Here is a 23,052-nt window from a genome sequence, read left to right as displayed (position 1 = left end):
TCCCCCAGGCTTCTTTGCTCCTCCAGGTGCTTTTAAGCGCATTTGACGCACGCATCGTGGGACGCGCTGGTTGTTGGTAGGACGCTGGTTGGCCGAGCTACCTGTGGTGGGACCACATCCCCCAGGCTTCTTTGCTCTTCCAGGCGCTTTTAAGCGCATTTGACTCGTGCAGCGAGGGACGCGCTGGTTGTTGCTAGGATGCTGGTTGGCCGTGCTGCCTGGGGTGGAACCACATCCCCCAGGTTTCTTTGCTCTTCCAGTCGTTCTTAAGCGCATTTGACTCGCACAGTGCGAGACGCGCTGGTTGTTGCTGGGACGCTGGTTGGCCATGCTGCCTGGGGTGGGACCACATCCCCCAGGCTTCTTTGCTCCTCCAGGCGATTTTAAGCGCATTTGACTTGTGCAGCGCAGGACGCACTGGTTGTTGCAGTGACGCTGGTTGGCCGTGCTGCCTGGGGTGGGACCACATCCCCCAGGCTTCTTTGCTCTTTCAGGCACTTTTAAGCGTATTTGAATTGCGCAACAAGGTTGTGTACTCGCCCCCACATTATTCCTCTTATTCATAAATGCATGCATCCCCTATCTCATGGAGTGCTCCAACGACGCCCCTAAAATAGGAGGGCAGAAGATTCCTTGCCTCCTATTTGCAGATGACACCTTGTTGATATCCCAAACAGCTACAGGCCTTTCAACCCTGCTCTCGAGGTTTATGGATTTTTGTAATGACCATGGCCTGGAAATTAACCGATTAAAAACTAAATGCATGGCGTTCGGGGACAAAAAAGGTAGAATTAGGCGACCCATCTATCTAGAGGGTGCCACACTGGAAAGAGTCGGTGATTTCGACTATTTAGGTCTGAAATTAGAAGATACACATAAATGGCACTCCCATCTCCAGAAAGCAACCTTGCACTTGAAACAACGGCTAGATCCCCTAGTTTTGCCATGACGCCCGCCATAGAAATATATAAATCGCAAGCAAGGGGGGGGCTTTATATGGAGCTAAATTGTGGGGTCATTGCAATCTAGATGATCGGGCAAGGGCGGAAAACTCTTTTCTAAAGATGCTGCTAAGAGTTCTCTCCAGTACCCCAACACTTCCTATTCGAATGGATCTAAATTTGTCTCCAATCAACCAGATCGCCGCTCTTAGGCCTCTGTTGTTTGGATTCGCCTATGGTCACTAGATTCTCTCATTCCTTATAGATGCAGGCTAACTAACCTGATGGATACCAACATTAGTTCAAAAATTAAGTGGTGTGCGTATGTGGAACGGACCTTCGTAACACTTGGCTTGGGGACATACTGATAGGATCCGTTATCTATTCCAAAAAATGCAACACAGATTCTGAAGGATGCATTTTGGCTTAATGCTCAATTTACACAATTGACTGCAGTCTCATCATCATCCATGACTGGCAGTTTTTCACAAATCAAATGCCATTATGAATCTGAGCGATGTATGGATACATTACTTTCCCCACATGCACGTGCATTTTATACCAGATTTAGGATAGGCTCTCTTCCTTTGCGCACCCTAACTTACAAATGGTCTAATACAAGTTGCAGCTCTAAGATGTGCCCGATGGGTTGCGCCAGGGAAGAATCCATAACCCACGTCCTCTTTTAATGTTTTGCATACCATAAACAGAGGGCTTCTTGGATTATTCCATTATGTAGAAAAATGGGTTTTAGGAATTGCCTATCGGCTCTGAGAGTCTTTAAGTCTGATCCATCTGTTTTAGTGGCTTGCTGTTTGGCAAAATTTTTAGAATCTATTTGGCATTGCAGACTGAATATGTTAAAAAAACAGGGAAAAATCCAACAACAGATGTTGGGAGTGGTCATTGATGAACCTACTTGTGAATTTTAATGTATGCATACACCAACTCTCCACCGTCTATCAAATTTTCCATGTTTTTATATTCTTATATGTTTTAAATGGAAAAGTTTATTATTCTTATCTTATTCATTGTTTTTAGTTAGGTATATATTGATCTATGATATTTATCACGAAAAAATTTGCATTTTTGCATGATCTTATAACATGGTACGAATTTTCATAGGGAGAATGTTTTATGTTCGAGGATTTTTACATACAGTTCAATGTTTTATATTTGAGGATTTTTATACATAGCCTGCTCTTTTGCAAAATTGTGAACTTGTGGTGTGCTTTTTTGGTATTTATTTTTACCGAAACAAAGCTAACTTGAACTTGAATCGCGCAGCACGGACACGTGCGGAATACGCCCAGGCGTGTGCCGGGGCAAAGACCGGGTCAAGACAGGCCCGTCTACGCCCGTCCTCATCCGTCAGAGGCTGGGCTGGGTGCATTTCTCTAACCTCCGGGAAGTAAGTTTTTTCATTTCAGGAAGTTGACTTTTGGGTTTTCTCATAGTTTTGTTTGTACCATCTATTGAACAGAGAGAGGGAAACGTAAAGCCGTGGACATACCCGCACACCCCAGTGGAATAAAACAACCTAAAAAAAACATCAAACAATAAAACAAGTTGCCTGTCTAACAAAGGAAGTAATCCTTTAGAAGACATTGATATCTTATTTGAAGAGGTGGAAGCTATTTTGAGAAGCAATTCTAATTTACCATCCACAAAACACAGTACTTATGCTACTTCTGGTAAAAAGATTCCTGACATATTCAAGAAAAAGTCACAGCTGTCCAATCCCCCCATAGAGGATGAACCAAACTTGGCACCTCAAGTTTTAAGGCCTAATTCTCCATCTATGCTAGGCACCACCTTGCGCAGTGATTTGGCCATTACATCCTGTGCCACTGGTGGTTCTGCTATGGGGGATAAGGCTCCCCGTCCTCCATTAAGTCCTGAGGTCTTGGTGACTCCCAATATTCTGTGCTTTAATCAGTATGGGCCTCTGGCGGAGAATGGGGGTCCTATGAATGCGACACATATTTACATTCAGGAGTTTGTGTCGATGATAATACTGTGGCCAACTCGCTCCTGGATATGGGCAGTCTGTCACTGTTATGCGGGAAACCCGACCTGACCTCCATTCTTCAGAGGTTGGATGAAGTTAAGAGCTTGGTACTATTGATGATGAACAATCTTATGGGGGAATTGGCACAGAAGTGTGCATGCAAATGCATGAGGGTAAACAGGGGTGGGCTATTGCCTGCTCCAGGGGGCTTGTCCACTGTCTCTATTGTGCATGAATCTAGGTCTTGAGTAGATAATCATCCCTCCCCTTCTGAAAGTTTATTTGTACCCCGTGCTGAGGGACCTCAGGCTGCACCTGCAACAGCAAGCCGGAAGCACATTACTGCTATCAAGGACAGGAATACATGTGGGCCAGAGAGGCCCATTAAAGTCTAGTCTGCTGACCGTATCAAGGGCTTCCGAGGGGTTGCTGGCACCCAGGTGCCTGTTGGAACAGCTACCTACACAACTCCTTTCACAAAGTCCTCTGATGATGCCTTACATCTGGATGGAACGAGTCGACCAGTCTTTAAGAAACAGGGTCGAGGTTTGTGGAGCAAAGGAGGCACTATATATATGGTTGAGGTACTGAAGTTGCCCTCTGGGTCCAGCGAAATTGCCTTTCTGTTATTCGTGCAGATATTCTTGAGGCGGGCAGACATAGTCAGTTTGGCTCAAACTTTGATTTCATTTCTATTTGTTTTGCAGATAGGTTGCTGGTGGAAAATCTTATAAATTTTGAACTTCACACATGCTATCTCAGGAATCCAAAAGGGGCGGGTATTAGACTTAAACTCTCCCTGCCCACTGGTAGTCCACCTATATCATGTGATGGTCCAGTGGGCGGGAAGTGCGATCCTAGACAAAAGTGTGCTCTGGTTCCCACAGCAAATTACCTTCATACACATCAGAAGCCGACTTACTACATACTGATCCTCACTTAATATCTCCAACTGTGATTTCTGAAGCCAAATTTGAAGTGTCAGATGGGACTGAAAATCATAGGGAAGCCAAGTGCCCCAAGCCTAGAGTTTTGATAACTAGTTCGGAACTTTCTATCATGTCTTGGAATTTGACTGGGCTAGGTAGGAAGCTGGAAGATCCCGAGTGGGTAGACTATATAAATACGCAGGACATATTCCTATTCCAGGAGACTTGGGTTGAGGACCCGGTTTTCCTGGATGGGTTTCTGTCATATTATGTCGTGGCCCAGCCAGCAGGGGGGGGAGGCACGCCAAAGGGGGTTTACTGATACTGCTAAATAAGAAATTACAGTGTGATAATTTTGCATTAAAAATAGACTCCCCTGATATATTGGGTGTCCAGCTTGTATTTGACCATGATTTAAAGGTGATTATAATCAACGTATATGCCAGGTCTGTCCCACGGGGATCAGAGTCTCAGACACTGGCTCAGCTGTTCGAATATATGGACACCCTGCATTCTTCGACTAATTTAGTGGTTGCAGGGGATATGAATTGCACCTTTGAACCTCTCTGCTTAAGTAGCGATTTGACGGCCGAAGAGGACGAATTTTGGGGAATTCCACAACTGATGAATGAGCCACAGTGTATTCGATCGTGTGCTGCCTCACAGTTGACATCCTTTTGTTTTAAATATGGACTTAGGGTCTGTAACGGCCGATTCTGTAACGCCGATTTTCGTCACAAGAGTGACCACAATATCCTACTTATCACCTTATATAGTGACGTATTCAGGAGATCGCAGAATATCCATCTCACTGTGGTCCCAGAGTCACTTTTGGATAATAGCTATACTCGTGTTAGTTGGACGAGAGTTATGTCTAACCATTATTTGATTAAGAAAATTTACCAACTGTTTATTGATGTCATGGCTGATTGCAAGGAGCATGAGGTCGGTGACATTCCAATCCTCAGCATGCATGAAGTAATGATGAGGAAATAACAGGATTTTTTTCTATAGGAAAACTGCTACCAAGCAACTTGTTGAAAATTATAAAACCAGAGAGTGGTTTAATAAGGACTATTCTACTGCCAAATCATCTCTAAAATCAGCTATTACGCCTTGCTCACAGGGGGCGATTAGAACAGCTAGACTCGCCTATAATAAAACCTTAACACAGGCAAAGAAAAGTTGGGAAGACATAACCTGGCACAGATTGCTTGATGCAACTAAACGCAATGACAACGTGGCATTTTGGAAGCTATTGTCCAATAGACATAGAGGGGGTAAGGGCACAATCCGTACTTATATTCAACCTTAAAGTTGGGTGGAATATTTTTCTAAACTTTATGCTCCAACTAGCAATTCTGTGATTTCTGCCCCCTCCCAGCAGTTGGACAAAACGTGCTTTCACCCTGATGATCCAGAAACGGACACTCCCAGCCATGATGATCACTTTGGAGGAAACCACAGCAGCTATTAACTCCTTAAGATCTGCTAAAGCACCAGGCCATGATAAGATACCATGGGATCTTTTCAAATCTGAACCAGTAATTTGGTCCTGGTATATCAACATGATCTCAAATGCCATAGCAGCATAAGGCACAATTCCCAGTACTTGGAAAGGGGCCAAAAATATTGCCATTCACAAAAAGGGGGATGTGAGCTCTCCTGTTAACTACAGACCAATTAGTCTTATTGACAGTCTCTAGAAAAGTTTTACCAAACAGCTTTTGGACAGGCTATTGGACTGGGCACAAGATCACCAGGTGCTATCTCCACTCCAGGCGAGCTTTCGCCCGAAAACCAGTATAGTGAATCAGGTTTTTAGGCTGACCCTCCTTCACTGGAAATATGTAGCTCCGGCGAAGCAAAACTTATATGTCATTTTGTGGATCTTCGGTCTGCCTTTGATGTGGTCCCCAGAGAAAAGTTATGGGTTGTCCTATACAGAATGGGTACTCCTGCCAGCATAATTTATTTACTAGAATAGCTACACAAGAATACATATGCCCAGGTGAAATGGGGCAATCAGGGAGAATTAACCGATCATATAGCTATTCAGCGGGGGGTTTGTCAATGATGGGTTCTTGCACCAACTCTTTTCACCCTATTTATAAATGGTGGTGCAAGCTGTGTCCTTTTGTCAAAATGAGGCCCCCTCCCTAAATGCGCAGAAAATCCCTATATTACTTTTTGCAGACGACTCCTTCCTCATCTCTAAGACCCCACTGGGTCTCCAGATTCTCGTTGACAGGTTGAAGGCTTTCTGTGCAGACTATGGCTTGTTACTAAATGCTAGTAAAACCAAATTGATGGTGCTTAGTTCAGGCCTAGCTAGGAGATGTACCATTACCCTAGATGCCCCCCCCTTAAGTAAGGTTAGTTCAATAGACTATTTGGGGGTGAGGACTGCAAATAACTTACATTGGGAGGACCAGATCAGCGAAAGAGCGTCACTTCTCCAACATAGGTCGGGCACCATTCTGCGCTTTTATAAAAGTATTGCCACGAAAGCTGTTTCTCCAGCTATTAAGATCTCTTTGGCAAAAGCGCAGAGTGGTGCTTCCTATGGCGCTGAGGTGCGGGGATTTTGTAACACTAACAAATTGTCTGTGGTAGAAAATAATTTTGACAGAGCTTTACTCGCATGTCCACGTAGCACACCCCTGATTCCAGTCTTTTTGGACCTCGGGCTTAATCGTATTTCTGACGTGATTGCTCTGAGACCCCTACTCTTCTGGGTGAGGATCCGGACCACACCAGAGCTCACCACTTACAGGGACTCCCATTCTTCCATTCCATGGCTTAGGTATGTGTCATAATGGTTTTGCACCCTGGGACTTGGGAATTATTGGGAGAATCCACAGAATTTAGGAAAGGCCCAGAAGCAATTTTTGAAATCTGCCTATTAGGCCTATGTTAGAAAAAACTATCTCCTTTGTACATGATATGGACGATTGACAATTAATTTCCTTGATTTTAAGTGGTATCCACAGTTTGACTCTTACCTAGATCTTATCCCTGATTTATTTGGGTAAGCGCTTGTACGCCCGTTTTTGTTTCGGGTGTTTACCTCTAATGTCCTTAACCAGTAGCTGGAGATCATCATTAACATCTGATTCATGCCCTGGCTGTAATGATGTTCTTGAATCTGTCGAACATTTTATGTTTTTTTGTTCAGCGTATGCCCTTCCCCAGCCTGAATGGATTTGTCCAGTTTGCCGGAATAGGGGCATTAGACAATATGGTATCGCCCTAAGGATTTTGAAGAGCAACACTTCACCTGTTTTAATCTGTCCTGTTAGCAAGTTTCTTGTGGCCGCGTGGCACACATGTACTCGTCTTTTAAAAATATAGTAATTTGTAATTAAGCATGCTGTAGGATATGAAATGTGAGTTTTTTTATCTTTTTTTAATTGCTGATTGATGTTTTTTAACCTTTCTAATTTATATCTTTTTCTACTCAATATGTAATTTTGGATTATTGTGGTTTTTATGCATTGATGTTTATTTATGATCAAATAAATCTTGTGTTGATTGAATTGATTGAATACGGTACTGTGTCACAACATTGAGGCATCATTCACACAAAGAGAAGGCTAACGGAGTGTAAATCGTGTACAACATAGAAGGCAGCGACAACCATGTGCTAATAGTGAAATTTACTTACCGGCCTTACAATCTCAAAATCGGGTGAGGCTACTCAAGAGCGAACACAGAGGTTGTGCTCGCATGGCTTTTGGTCTCCACAGAGACAACTGAAGCCATCTTCAGAATAGTGACCTTTTTCAGTCAGCTGCCACAGAAACATGGAGTCCAGTGATGCACCATTTTTTAAACCTCCACGGCCATTCGATATCGCCAAAAAGCAGAATATTGGCATCAGATGGACCACACACATCAAGACTTTTGATGACTTCTTAGATGTTCTGGAAGAAGTAAATGATGAGAAAAATATTAAATACTTATAGAATGTTGCTGGTGATGAAGTGGAAGAAGTGATGAAGAAAATCTCATAGACTGATACAATGTCATATCGTCATATCAATTTTCAATTTCAGCTTTATTTCGGCAAAACAATACCATAAAAGCGTACTGACAAGATTCTTACATTTCTAGAAGGAAACGAAAACGAAAACAGTTTGAAAAGATTGATAAACTCAAACCCATCATGATATTAAAAAATCAAATCCAGGACTCCCCCAAGGACATACAATACAGATCGGCAAGTTGTGAATATGAATATTATAAAAATAAGCAATTGATCAATTAAAACACTATAAAAATACACAATACACAACACCGTGCAAATCACTCTAAAACTATTATAAAATAACTATAGATACAAATCTTTGTACAAAAAACAATTGGGATTGTTATCTCATTATTAGTGGCAATAACTATGTACTGGCAATAAAAATTCACTTAGTCTCTAGAACTATAATTAAGCACAAATGGTGACCATTGTAAAAATAGAATTCATGCTTTTTTGGAAAGACATTTGCCTCTATCATACCAAATTGCCTCTGATATCTTGGCAATGGGCATACCACCATCACATGTGGACTTATTTTGCTAATTTTAAGAATTGAGTGACAATCCCTAATGCCCAACAATTTCTTTCTTTCATACATGCCTATATACGGCTAAAAACCTTAAAAAGGGATACAATCAAGTAATACAAAAAGCACGTTATTCCAACAACAATTAATATTCACTTAACTACTAAAAACAGACTGTCTGGATAATGGCCAATGTTGGTCTTAAAGGCAATAAATAAGAATCAATTACAGTATTGCATTTTTATAAAACCCTTAAAATTTGCCTCCCGTGCCATCAGGCACTTATTTTGCTTAGCTAGGGGAGGACTATTTAAAATAAAAATAAATAAATAACTGGATCTATAAGCAAGTTTCATAAGTGTCAAATGGGAATTCTAGGTAGCTTAAAAAACCTCCCAATGACTACGGACCATATGCTAAGGGGCAAAATGCTATTATAATTCAAGTTCTTCCCAAGCATTATCAATATCCCCTGGGCTAGATATATCCTTGGCTAGATGTATAGCCAGAGACCATTGGATTACAAAAGGCGGCTCCCATTTATCAAATTGGGGACCAATGGATTAACTATGGGAGTTTTGCCTGAGTTAAAGCGCCTAGAGCCTCAGGCCCGCCTTGGCTCTGATAAATGAAATTGCTAGTAGGAACCGGCTTAAACCAAAAACAACATATGGTATCGTACTAGATCTCAATAATCTTGCTGCTTCATTATAATTCCTGATTCCAACGTTCCTGCAAATAGGTCGAATCCATTTCCTCCTTGGTTTATCATAAGCTTTGCAGTTTAAAAGAACATGATCCGTCGTTTCAGGAATCTCCATATTACACAGCCCACATGTCACCTCATGTCTTCTCCCATTCAAGGGGCCCCATTTAGAAGTAAAAGCCTTAACCTGGAGAGTCCCATATCGAAGCTTCATAAATAAAACTTTTGCTTGTTTAGGTTGGATAGTATCTATCCCTTCCTCAGCATACGGTAATGGTTTAATATCCAGGAAACTTAAGGTAAGTCTACCTAGATCCTTGCTGTAGAGAGGGCTATTTAGGGTGAAGTCCCAAAATACTTGTTTTAGTCGGATCTTCAATTGTTTTGTTAATGTATGCGGTTCTTCCCAATAAAATTTCAGCCCTAGATTGTAAAAGCATTGCCTTATGTAATGGAGCCACGGGAGGGAGATGGCCTTGTCCAGGTTCATAATCTCAATTAGTGCTTGCCTATATTGGATTAATTCAGGGGTTGTCCAAAGTCTACACCAGTAAAGCAAGGGCCTCAAGGCTGCCAATTTACCAATTTGTTTCATGTTAATATCATAGGTTAGAGGTATCAGTGGAGTAGAAGGAGGGAGACCCAGTACCCCCCTCATAAAATTATTTTCCTGGGTAACCAATGGGGTTACATTTATAAATCCCCAGAGTTCGGCACCATATAAAGCAGCAGCCTGTGCTTTGCACCTATAGATCTCAAATACTGGTGAAACAATACTAGACCTTGAACATTTGTAATTTTTGCTAATCGCCATGGAACAATGAGCTAAGGAGATAGCAGCTTTATTGACGTGTGGTGCCCATGACAATTTGGCATCAAGCAGTATCCCTAGATAGTTGAAATTTTTTACTCGTTCCAATGCCTGCCCTCTAATCCGAATGTTTCTCTTGAGTGCTTTATGGGGGTTAACAGTCAGGTATTTAGGGGGTCATTCTAACATTGGCGGGCGGCGGAGGCCGCCCGCCAATGTTCCCCCGTCAAAATACCGCTCCGCGGTCACAAGACCGCTGAGGGTATTTTGAGATTTGCCCTGGGCTGGCGGGCGGCCGCCAAAAGGCCGCCCGCCAGCCCAGGGCAAATCTACCTTCCCACGAGGACGCCGTCTCCGAATGGAGCCGGCGTAGTGGGAAGGTGCGACGGGTGCAGTTGCACCCGTCGCGTATTTCAGTGTCTGCTTGGCAGACACTGAAATACACAGTGGGGCCCTCTTACGGGGGCCCCTGCAGTGCCCATGCCATGGGCATGGGCACTGCAGGGGCCCCCAGGGGCCCCACGGCACACCCTACCGCCATCCTGTTCCTGGCGGGAGACCCGCCAGGAACAGGATGGCAGTAGGGGGTGTCAGAATCCCCATGGCTGCGGAGCACGCTCCGCAGCCATGGAGGATTCACCCGAGCAGCGGAAAGTCGGCGGGAGACCGCCGACTTTCCGTTTCTGACCGCGGCTGAACCGCCGCGGTCAGAATGCTCGAGGGAGCACCGCCAGCCTGTTGGCGGTGCTCCCGTGGTCAGTGACCCTGGCGGTCACCGGCCGCCAGGGTCAGAATGCCCCCCTTAGTCTTGTTTGTATTTATTTCTAATCCCTTCAAGCTGCAATACTCACTGAATTTATCTAATAGAGTTTGCATGCCCATGGGAGTTTGAGATAATAAGATGGTATCATCTGCAAAAAGGAGGGCGGGGACTGGATCATCGTTCAATCTTGGTGAGTCATGGTTGCTTTGTTTCAAATAATGAACCAGATCATTAATATATAATGAAAAAAGGGTTGGGGCAAGCACACAACCCTGTCTCACCCCCCTCTTGATAGGTATTGGGTCTGTCAACTCTCCCTTTGGCCCCCACCGAACCTTTGCAAATGTATTTTCATGCAACCTCTCAAGCTGGCTCAGGAGGTTCCCTGGCATACCCTGATTCCCTAGTGCTGCCCATAAGGAGTCTCTTGGCACCAAATCAAAGGCTGCGCGCAGATCCACAAACGCGATATAGAGGTGGCCTTTCCTTAGTCTAGTATATTTCCACATTATTGTCAATAGCCTAAAGGCCTGATCGACTGTACTCGTCTGCTGTCTAAAGCCTGCCTGGTATATAGTCAATATGCTGTTTCCATCTATCCAGCTACTAATTCTATTCAGCAGCTGTCTAGCATAAATTTTTTGCATAACATCTATGAGGCTAATTGGTCTATAGTTCCCTGGGTCTTCCCTGGATCCTTTTTTGAAGACTGGGATTATTTCTGCCCCTTTCCATGTCTCGGGCACTAGACCTCCCCTTGCTATAGCGTTACTTAAAAGATTTAGGTAAGGTGCCCAAATTTCTATACTATGTTTGAACATATCCCCCGGAATCTTGTCCAAACCGGGGGCTTTTCCTGGCTTGATTGCTTCGATGGCATTCACCGTCTCCTCCAGACTAAATTGTAGCTCAGGTAAGATGCCCCAAGTAGCTAGGGTTTTATGTCTTGGAGGATAGAGATCGGAGCTGGGGGGATCAGAATAAAGGAGTGTAAAGTAGTTAACCCATGTTTTGGGATCTATATGATGATCTGTAGTAAATAACCCCTCTTTGCTACCATGGGTAACTATTTTCCAGAAAATCCTGGCGTCATTGCTTTTTGCTGCTTCCAGCAGGTCTTGCCATTTTTGATCCTCCCAGTTGCTTTGGGCAGTTGCCAGTGTTTTCTTGTAACTGGCCCTTGCCTGTTGTATGGCATATTTATTTTTTTGCTTTAGAGCCTCAATCAGCACTCTTTTCCTCTCCCTACATTTGATAGTGTACCATGGACTGCTTGGGGTGGTTTGCACTTTCTCCTTTTTGTGCTTGTTCTGTGGCTGTTTGGTCAGGAGGGGTCTTAGTGCAATACTCATTGATTGGTGGATGGCCGTAATAGGGATATCAATAGGTTTATTTTCTGCATAAGGCTCCAGGAGATCAGAAAATGTGTTATAAATATATGCCATAGTATCCAGATTGCCTAGTATTACTGGCCATTTTACAACCCTTCTATTATTACTGAGGATGGGTTGTAACTCCACCTTATCGTGTTCTATATATTCCAAATCCAAGGCAAGGAGGTGGGCCCTGAGTTCAATTATTAGCGGGAAGTGGTCGCTTTCCCTTCTTTTATCTATTTTAAAGGACACTAATCTTCCCCATGTACTTATACTATGCAAAATGTAGTCAATTTTCGAGGTTGAGTTGCCTCTCTGGAAGGTATCCAAATTAAGGCCTCCTTCACCCACTCTGCCATTACATGCCCTCAGTCCATGCTTTAATGTAAGGCCCATAAGTTGCAATGCGGCCACTGTGCCCGGAACAGTTTTTCCTATTGTTAATTAAGGAATTGCTCTCATTCGATCTTCTTCTTCTGCTAAATGTTCAAATCCAGTTATAGGTTCATAATTACAATTAAGGTCACCCCCTATCATAATTGTCTCTCCTACTGGGATCTTTTTAAGCAGGTCGTCTAGTAGAGTTATTTCAGGCGACTCTAAGTTTGTCCTTCTAGGTCTTATATATACATTGAACAAGTGGAATATTATTATTTTTTTTTTCCCATTACCAACCATAAAATGTCCTGTGACTCTGTGGCTTGCATACATATCTCGACATTTATTGAAATTTTCACCCATACAACCAACCCCCCAGACGGTCTCCCTCTGGCAGCTGAGGTTGCACTAATAAAGTAGGTTTTATATCCTAGTTTATACGGCGGATCTTTAAGCCAAGTCTCTTAAAAGAGACAGACATGGTATTGATCAATATAGTCCTGCCATTCGGGGTCTATAAGCTTATTTTTTAAGCCTGCTACATTCCAGGAGATCATAGTGATAGGGCCCCTTCCGTTTAGGGTCGTAACGTTAGAAGTAGGGCTCAAGTATGCTGTCAAATCTTTCCTACGGGGCAAAGACTCCACAACACTCCCTGCCCCTGTAGCATGAAGATCATTCCCTTCATCTGGCTCACCTACTGTTGGGTCCCCATTTGGTCCCACTTGTGCCTGATCTATCTGGATTAGTCAATCTACTCTTTCAAGGTTGGAATCACCAATTCTCTTTTGCAATCCCTCATTATCATTATACTTAGGCCTCTGGACTAGGGGTTTGGTAATGAATGGATCCGGACTAAACCTCATGGCATTGATTATGGGGGCAGGGGTTCTCTGTTCCATGTCAATCAGGCCTCTGATTAATCTTCCATCCTTAAATGTTAGTGCAATAACATCATGTTGCCCCATCTCTCCTGGGATTCTTTCTGCCCCCTTAATATCTGAACGAATTATGGATAGACAGTGTCTTTTGGCCCTAATCCAGTGTGTAAGCTTATTCTTTAAGGAATCCTCGTCTTCTCTGCTATTTAAGGCCAATTTTGGAACATTTAACAGATAAACGACATTGGTCCTAATGGGAAACCTATCCCCCTCAGAGTGTCGATTCCATGTAGTGTAATGGTTCCGATCATTAAATACTTGGGGATAGTGGTTCTGAATAGGTTCCACATTTCCTTTTTGGGGCCCTTTTACCAAACAGGGTTCTCTTCGTGGATTCCCTGTTTCTTGGCATAGAACACTAGTATTACTTCTAGGGTAGTTGCGTGAACCAGTATTTTCCCTGTTTGCCCCTCTCATATATCCCTGTGGTTGCTGTAAAATTTTAGCTGTAGCTGGGGAAGGGTTGGGGTTAGTATTCAAATTTTGAAGACGTGTGAATCTACCTTGTGGATGAAATGATATAAGGGGGGTCTCCTTTTCGCACTGAGCTCTATGAGTACCCCTACCTCCCTCCTTTTCCACAATATCTGATAGGGTTCTTACTTCAAGTTTCAGGTCCTTAACTTCCTGGATTAATCCAGAGAGTAGGCAATAGAGGTCTGCTATAGTTCTTGTTTTGTGTTTAAGAGGATTCACTGGTTCTAGATTGAGTGGAGAGGTCCTCTCTCTAGCTAACTGTACAATTGGAATAGTTGGATATAGCTCATCCACCAATTCCCCCTCTTGTGCATTCTGTGCTTTATTACTATCGAGTTCTGCCAAGACTGCATATGTATTGAAACACACAACTTCACACTCCTGCATATGGCCCTTCTTCCTAGTACTATCTATAGTGCATGGGTGTATAGGTCGAGTTGTGGCATCCTTAGGGCTGCCAGTCCTAATATCGGAAGAAACCTCCCTCTCTTGCTGGTTAATAATCTCTATCACCTTATCCTCTGATTCAACTTTCTTCGCGTAGTAAGAGGTAATCTTTTTATCCGGTCCCTCCCGGATAGTGGTCCTACTACATAGTAGTGACTCTACCTCCTCGATAAGATCATCAATTTCGGCTATAGTGCAATTCTCGCCCGCATTCCTGAGTTTTTTAATGGATTTCTCCTTCCCCCTTGGGGGTTCTGATGCCTTACGTTTTCCGATGTCTTGAGCCACCTGTATAATGCTTCGGCTCTATGGAACCAGACCACAATATGTATTTATGGAAGAGAATAAAAGTAGGTCTAGTGGGGGTAAACCTAGATAATAAATATTAACTTCTCTTATGACAAGTGTTAAGTAAAGATTTTGCACTCATAAATACAAGCAAACTTCTTACGGTAAAATAAAGAGGCAGTGACCCGGCCCAGCCCCACTCCAGATCTAGCAGATATTGGCACTTCACTGGTAAAGGAAGACTTCCGTCCTAAGGTCGTCTATAAAAAGACCTTTTTTTAGGAATAGTTATTGGCACAGTACCTTCAGGCAGCCGTATGCTTATGAGCTGCCTAAATCGAGCGTCTTTATGTAAATGTCAGGGGGGTGGCCCTGCCCTGCCTCTTCCTGGCAATGACGGGCAAGGACGGGCCCGCCCTTGGCACGGGCGCCGCCCGCGCGCGTCCCGCGCGGCGGGAGCGCTGTTGGAAATTTAAAGGGCTCCTGCCCCTGGACACACCTCTTGACACGCTACCCGCGACGGCGGGAGCGCTGTAGAATTTTAAAGGGCTCCTGCCCCTGGACACACCTCTTGACACTTTACCGGCGACGGCGGGAGCGCTGTTGCAAATATAAAGGGCTCCTGCCCCTGGACACACCTCTTGACACGCTACCCGCGACGGCGGGAGCGCTGTAGAATTTTAAAGGGCTCCTGCCCCTGGACACACCTCTTGACACATTACCGGCGACGGCGGGAGCGCTGTTGGAAATATAAAGGGCTCCTGCCCCTGGACACACCTCTTGACACGCTACCCGAGACGGCGGGAGCGCTGTAGAATTTTAAAGGGCTCCTGCCCCTGGACACACCTCTTGACACGTTACCCGCAACGGCGGGAGCGCTGTTGGAAATATAAAGGGCTCCTGCCCCTGGACACACCTCTTGACACGCTACCCGCGACGGCGGGAGCGCTGTAGAATTTTAAAGGGCTCCTGCCCCTGGACACACCTCTTGACACGTTACCCGTCATATCAAGGAAGCATTGGGAGTCAAGTCCAATCAGATGCCAAATGTCGACTACGAAAGTTACATTTTCAATCAAGTGAGACAACAAGTGAAACAATAGATGAGTTTGTTTAGACACTTGGGTGGTCATTATGAACATGGCGGGAACCACCGCCGTCTGCCGTGGCGACGGTGAACAAAAGACCGCCATTGGCTGTGAACAGCACACCGCCATATAATGATGCCAAAAACAGAAACCTCCAAAAATTCTGCTACCTCCAGCCACCGCTAGGACCCTTGATGGTGGAAAGGCTGTACACCACACCCGCCACTGCCAAGCAGACAAGTCCTCCTCCCTCCAAATAATGATGCACAAATCACAGCGGCGGATAGTGGATGGCGAACGACCATTGGCGGTACAGACCGCCACGGCCTGCAATGGGACCCAACAGCAAGAAATGCACACATTGGCAAGTTTGAAATCCACACACCTGTCTACAACACTATAAAACATTCACATACAGACCCCAATAATCCTTTGCAATGCCTATAGCATGACAGATTTTGACAGCACAACACGCATACACTGACTTCAACATCACACAAGTCACACACCCAACCACACAACAGCACCCTCACCAATAATCCTACAATACACCACCCACAACACACATCATGGCACCCCCTAAGCACCATTGCTTCACAGATAGGGAGCTAAGGAGGCTGGTGGACGAAATACTGAAGGTCGAGCCACAAATCTTCGGCACAGGTCCTGCACCCACCCATCGCCAGAAAGATGGAGTTATGGCAGACGATTGTAAACAAGGTCAACATAGTGGGAAACCATCCACGCACAAGGGACAACATCTGCAAGAGATGGAACAACCTGCGCGTGAAGGTGATGTCTATGGCATCCAGGCAAAACATTGCGGTCCAGAAGACTGGGGAAGGACCCCCATTTACACCCCTGACTATGCCGACTGGGAGGAAAAGGTACTGGCTATTCTGGACCCTGAGGGCCTCACTGGACTCACTGGAAGACTGGACTCGAGTAAGTAATCTCCAATTTCTTCATATCCACCACACCTGTAATGCATTTACCACCCCACCCCTCCAACTACCACCAGGTCACTACCCCACCCAGGCCACAATCACTACATCCAGTCAACCTGCATGCCTACAAACCCACTAACAGGCCCATATCCCTCCCCCTGTGCACACCCACCTACCCCTGCAAGGGATCACAATGGCACTACGGCACCCACAGTGCACCTCCACATCCCATGCAAAATGTAAGGACAACCCCACAATAGGTCCCTGCATGGCCCGACAGGGGAATAAACAGCACAAAATAGGGCAGAGCTGTGCATGCGTATTCTAATTAGTACATGTAACATACATGTCCATTTCCCCCATAGGCACCACCACCCAAGCCACCCTGACGGAAAGGCCAAGGAGTGCCGGTGCCCTTCATGGAGACAGAGAGGGATGTGTAGACAGTGAGGATTACCCTGGCCCGCCCCACAGTCCTGGGCTGTCACCCTCCAGCAGCCCCACCCAGGAAACCACTGACACCCCTACCCCCGAGCCACCACCATCAGCTCAGGCCAAACGACCCCACACCAGTTTCCCCAGGTCACAGACTGGCGGACCACATGTACAGAGGCCAGAGTCACCACCAACTAGCAAGCAGGATTATGATGGTCCCAGTGCAAGTGGGACTGCCAGACCTGTGCAGGGGACACATGCACAGGGGGCAAGGGCCAGTGGGAGGGCATCAATGACCCAGGGGGGAGGCCAAAGGATGGATGCTGCAGCCCAGGAGGTGAACTCTGAGGTCCTGGGAGCATACCACCATATCCAGGACAGGATGGGCCAGATCCTGGCCACCCTGGAACAGAGTCAAAGGTTGCAGATATCCCAACATCAAGAGACCATGGAGCAGTGAAAACTGAATGCCACCATGGCCACCATAGCAAGGGTGCTGCAGCACCACTACCCAAGCCAGCCTGAGACCCCCACAAACCTGGAAGGCCCTACCACTGCCCAGACACAGACCTGCCCTCTACATCTGCAGCAGCAACTGGACTGGTGGCACTGGCAGAGGACACACAAGAGACCAGAACCCCTACCCGTTCAGCCCAGCACCCGACACTCAAACGTGCCCTCAGAACCTGATATGGCACTGGAACACCTGCCAAGACCAAGGCCCTCACAAAGAAGTGACTTTGACATGAACTGTCTCCCAAGAGTGCCACTGTGCTACCATCCTCACCCACCAATAGCAACATAACAACTTGCAAGGGACATATGGACCAATACCCAATGCCACCAATCACTGAGCCCATGTACCTGGTATGGACATCCACCATGAGCCCACTCCCTATTACTGTACAGCGCATCTATGCAATTGTGACACGTAATAAAACACATTTACACCAAATCGTATGTCCCCTGTCATTATGAATATTCAATTTAAGTGTGAATGCATTTGCCAGTCTATTCCATATTCATACCTTTATTGCAGGAATGGTACCCCATGCACAACATCGTCTGGAGTAAACCAAAATGTACACCATGTTTGTTTCCATGGCACATCCCACCTTAGTCTTCAGGTAACAGTGTCAATGACTACAGACACCACATCCCCAAACAAATGAGTCAGAAAAACATTATGCAGTGCAGACAACATCATCAGTGAACAGTACCTCATAGTCACTGGAAGTTTAGGTGGATCAGCTGGTTCCTGGAGTGGACATCTTCCCCCTCTTCATCCTCACCATTACTCTCATCGCCTCTCAGAGGTAGCAGGTCTGGATGTACAGCACCCTCCTCCTCTAGTAGGGGTATAGCTCTCCTCACAGCCACGTTGTGCACCATTCAGCAGGCTACCACTATTCTATACATCTTGTCAGGGCCATAGCAGAGGGATCCCCCAGAGAGATGGAGGCAACAAAATCAAGCCTTGAGGAGACCTATAGTGTGCTCAATCACCCTCCTAGTACAACCATGGGCCTCATTATAATTTCTCTCTGCATCTGTCCTTGGATTTCTCACAGGTGTCAGGAGCCATTGCAAGTTGGGGTAGCCAGAATCACCTGCAAAAGTGGTTGAAACAGGACTGTAACAAACTGCCATTACTTGCATACAGCCTGGCTGGCAGCTATGCACTGATCTAGTGTCATATACACTCACCTATGAGCTTTCCTCTGTCCCCTTGTAGTTGTTCCATCATGTGTGGCACACTGCTGTTCCTCAGGACAAAGGAATCATGAACTGATCCTGGAAACCTGGCATTTACATGTGATATGTACTGGTCAGCAGTACACACCAATTGTATATTCTTTGAGTGGAAGTTCTTTCTGTTCCTTTACACCTGTTCATTCACTCTTGGGGGGATGAGAGCTATGTGGGTGCCATCAATGGCATCTATCACATGGGGAATGTTAGCAAAGGCATAACATTCAGACTTGATGGCAGGGAGTTCAGCCCGTTGGGGAAACCTGACATATGTCTGCATGTGTTGTACAAATCATACAGAAATGTTGACAGGGCGAGGCTAAACATTGGCTGTGTGAACTCTGCACCCATGCCCACTGTCACCTGAAATGAGCCCGTAGCCAAGAAATGGAGTACAGAGAGCACTTGCGCTTCAGTAGGGATGGCATGCTGATTCCGATTAGCAGGATCCAGTAAAGCACATAGGTCCTGGATTGTTGTACGATTGAATCTGTAGGTGTCAATGATGTGACGTTCCACCACGGTATCCATATCAACAAGAGGTCTGTACACAGATGCGGCCCTCCCTCGCCACATGGGTCTGTACCTATGGGGGAGAAAAGAACACATATGAGGGACACACATACACATGCAAAACATGTTGTGTATGAATAACCGCTGTACAATACATAGGTTACACACACAAGCGATGTATGATGTACAACTTTAGGGACATGTATGTAGTGATAACTCTGGACTGATGTGAGGAACAGACACTCATGTGGGCAGGCGACTAAAGGCTGGGATCCGAAGGCCCTGAATGGGGCCCATGACCAGGAAATATGTACGTGGTGCTAGCAAAATGGTAGCCTCCTGCCACCCAGATATGAAGGAGTGGAAGTGACATCATTCTGCTAGCTGTAGTTGTCATGGAGGAAGGCGGTGTTCACCACCGTGCACTCATTCACTGGTTTACATGGTTGACAATGGGGAAACTGGGCCTATCGTGATCGCCGCCGGCAGTGATGATGCACACCGCTGTGGAGCGTACGCCATGTCGTCACCCCAATTTCACTTGACTCCCGAATCCCGTGCATGCAAGTACTCCACTGAGTGTACTGCTGTGTCCTGACTCTGGTTACTCCAATGGCATGTGTCACAGGGGAAAGGGCCCCAGCCTTCACCACGGAAGAGCTGGAGAAGCTGGTGGACGGGGTCCTACCCCTGTATGCTAAGTTATTTTGCATGGATGTGTGTGATGGTGGCGGATGCCTGTATGCATGTGTGTTCGATTTTTAACTGCATAGGTGTAGATTGTGTGGCAAGTACTGTTAGTGAGGTGGTAAAATGATCCTGTGAAGTATACGTCCCATTGGGGACAACATGTCAGTTGTATCAGATAGGCATATCCTGGCGTCTGTTTTTCTTCTTTCTGTGTCCTATACAGGTCAGCGTTCATCAGAAGAGGGGACTCTGGCAGGCCATTGCCAGAGAGGTGCGGGCCCTGGGGGTCTACAGCCGGTGGAGCACCCACTGCAGGAAGCGGTGGGAGGACCTGCGGTGCTGGGACAGGAAGTCCTGCGAGGCTCAGCTGGGAAAAGCCTCCCCATGAGGGAGGGGTGCCCATCAGACCTTGACCCCCTAGTGTCCCGCATTCTGGCGGTGGCATATCCAGATTTGGATGGGCGCTTGAATGCAGCGCAGCAGCCACAAGAGGGTGAGTACCAACACTGTTTCATACCACTTTGATGGTTGTTTTGGGTGCTGTGGTATGTATGTTGTCTAGTGTCAGGCATTCTGACAGGTGTGTTCCAGCAGTCCTGCCCCCCCCCCCCATGGGCTCAGAAATGGATAGGGGTGGGTCTAAACAGTCACAATTGGCCCTTGGGGATTGATCTTCCTGTACAGTAGGGTTCTTTGTGGGCACATGGACTAGTGGGGGCATTGGCTGGCCATGGTCCCCTAGGTGTGTAGTCCACACAGTTCATCACGTCAATGTTCCATGTGGGAAATGAGTTTTATGCTGGGGTAGTGGCCACTAGTCAGGGCAATGGTCAAGACTGTAGTTGTAGGTGTTGCGTGTAGGTGTGTAAGCTGGATGGGAGTGTGTGTGTACCAAGTATGTCCTTCCATTCTGGTATTTATAGTTTCTCTCATGTTTTGTCTCCCCACCCCTGTGCTCTTGTGTTCTTTGTGTACATCAGCATCATTTGGCGAGGGAGCGGTGGCACCGGCGAGTGGAGATGCAGCAGCCCACAGTTACAAGGAGGCAGAGTCGACCGACGCCAAGGGGACCAGTGGGTTGGAGGGCAAGGGGAGTACCATGGGGGAGGCAACTACCACTGGCGGTAGTGACTCTGATACCTCCTCCAATGGGAGCTCCCTCTTCGTGGCAGACCCTTCTGGGCCCACCCATTCTGTGTCATCTTCCGCCATCCCCATATCATCACCGCCCTCCCAGTTGCTCCCCACCCAGTTGCCCGTGCCCGCTCATCCAGGAGGGTGGGCGTTTCCTTTGCCCCAGGTACCTCATCCCCTGCTTCAGTCAGCCCTGCTGCCTTCACAGAGGAGGCTATTGACCTCCTGAGGACCATCCCTGTAGGGCAGACAACCATCGTAAATGCCATCCAGGGGCTAGCATCCCAGAAGCAGCAATGCAATACATACCTGGAAGGCACTCACGGTGCCATGTCTGGCCTACAGAGATCTTTTCAGGCTCTGGCCTCCTCTTTGATGGCAGCCAGTGTCCCTGGTCTTTCCGTCCCCCCTCCAACCACCTCTACCCCTTCCAGCACCCCACTCCCATCACCCATCCCAGGCACATGTTCAGACTGCCCTGCACACACCTCAACAATCAAGAAGCACACAAAGAAACACAAGCACCACACTTCCCACCACAGGCATACACACAGCCAACATACAAAGGCACACACAACAACATCCACTTCCCCCAGTGTGTCCACCTCTCCCGCCTCCCTGTCTGCCACCTCGACATGCACACCCACAAGCACTGCACCCTCAGTCACTGCTGCTGCCCCCATTCTTGCAGTCACCACAACATGTGACATCCACTCATCCATCCCAGACACCACACCTGCACTCACCACAACGACATTGGCTGGCACATGCAGCACACTCACCAGACCTGCAGATACCCAGACAACACCCATTTACACTGGCAGCCTGTCTTGTCCTACTGTGTCCACCCCCCCTCCTCCCAAGACACTCAAACGTTCACAGAAACCCACTCAACACACATCCAATACACATCAGCATACTGTACAGGCCCCTGCATCAATGTCCAGCACACCTACACCTTTTACAAACATTCCCTCTACCTCCACTCCCACACCTTCCTCCATTACCACCCTAACTGCCCCTAAAAAACTTTTCCTGTCCCGTGTTGACCCTTTCGAACCCACTGGCCCACCCCGTCTCATCCCTAAACTTGCCCATCTCCTTGCCCTGTCCACTTCTTCCTCGTCTAAGTCCACCCCAGTCCACCCATCCCATTCCCGTGCCCCTTCCCCAGAGAGGAGGAAGCCCTGTGCTGCCCCAGGTCCATCTTCCACCCCCGGGTCCAAGCCTGCTCCCCCACCTTCCAAGGGCAAACCCAAACCCTCTCCACATCCCAAATGTACACCCAAGCCCCCCACCCAACATAAGTACCCACCCCCTGACCCTGTTCCCTGAGGTGCCTGGCTGCCACATTGATGTTCCTTTACGATGGAGTACTCTTTTCATATGTGGGAGTCAAGTTTGGCCCATTTGGGCCCTTCATGCTATTTATCATGGACTAGCCAATGGCCTTATTTGGACATTCCTATATTAATTTTGTATTAAAGTTTGTGCTGTTGGCACAATATGGAGACGTGGTTCATCGTTTCATTGTGGGGGTGTGGTGTGCACATGTGTGTACTTTAGGCAGGTTTTATTTGACTTGTGTCGGGTAAGTACCTCTTATTCTGGTGTGTATGGCTTGTGATGGTGTGGGGGGTTGGGGGTGCGTTGCAGGGTGGGTGGGGTAGGTGGGTGTGTAACTGTGCCCTTTCTTCCCTTGTTTACTAGGTTGCGGTACTTACCGTCGTCGTCTTCGTCGGCGGTAACGGTTGTGGAGGTATATTGCAAGGAGCAGGACTGGCATTATTTGCAACTCTCTCTCCATGTCTGCTTCGGCATGTTCTGTGTGCCCACGGTGAGTGTTTCCTTTTATTTGGTTTGTTT

The sequence above is a fragment of the Pleurodeles waltl genome, chromosome 12 (assembly GCF_031143425.1).
Source record: "Pleurodeles waltl isolate 20211129_DDA chromosome 12, aPleWal1.hap1.20221129, whole genome shotgun sequence".
NCBI classification, from domain to species: domain Eukaryota; kingdom Metazoa; phylum Chordata; class Amphibia; order Caudata; family Salamandridae; genus Pleurodeles; species Pleurodeles waltl.
Note: the sequence above shows the minus strand (reverse complement) of the source record.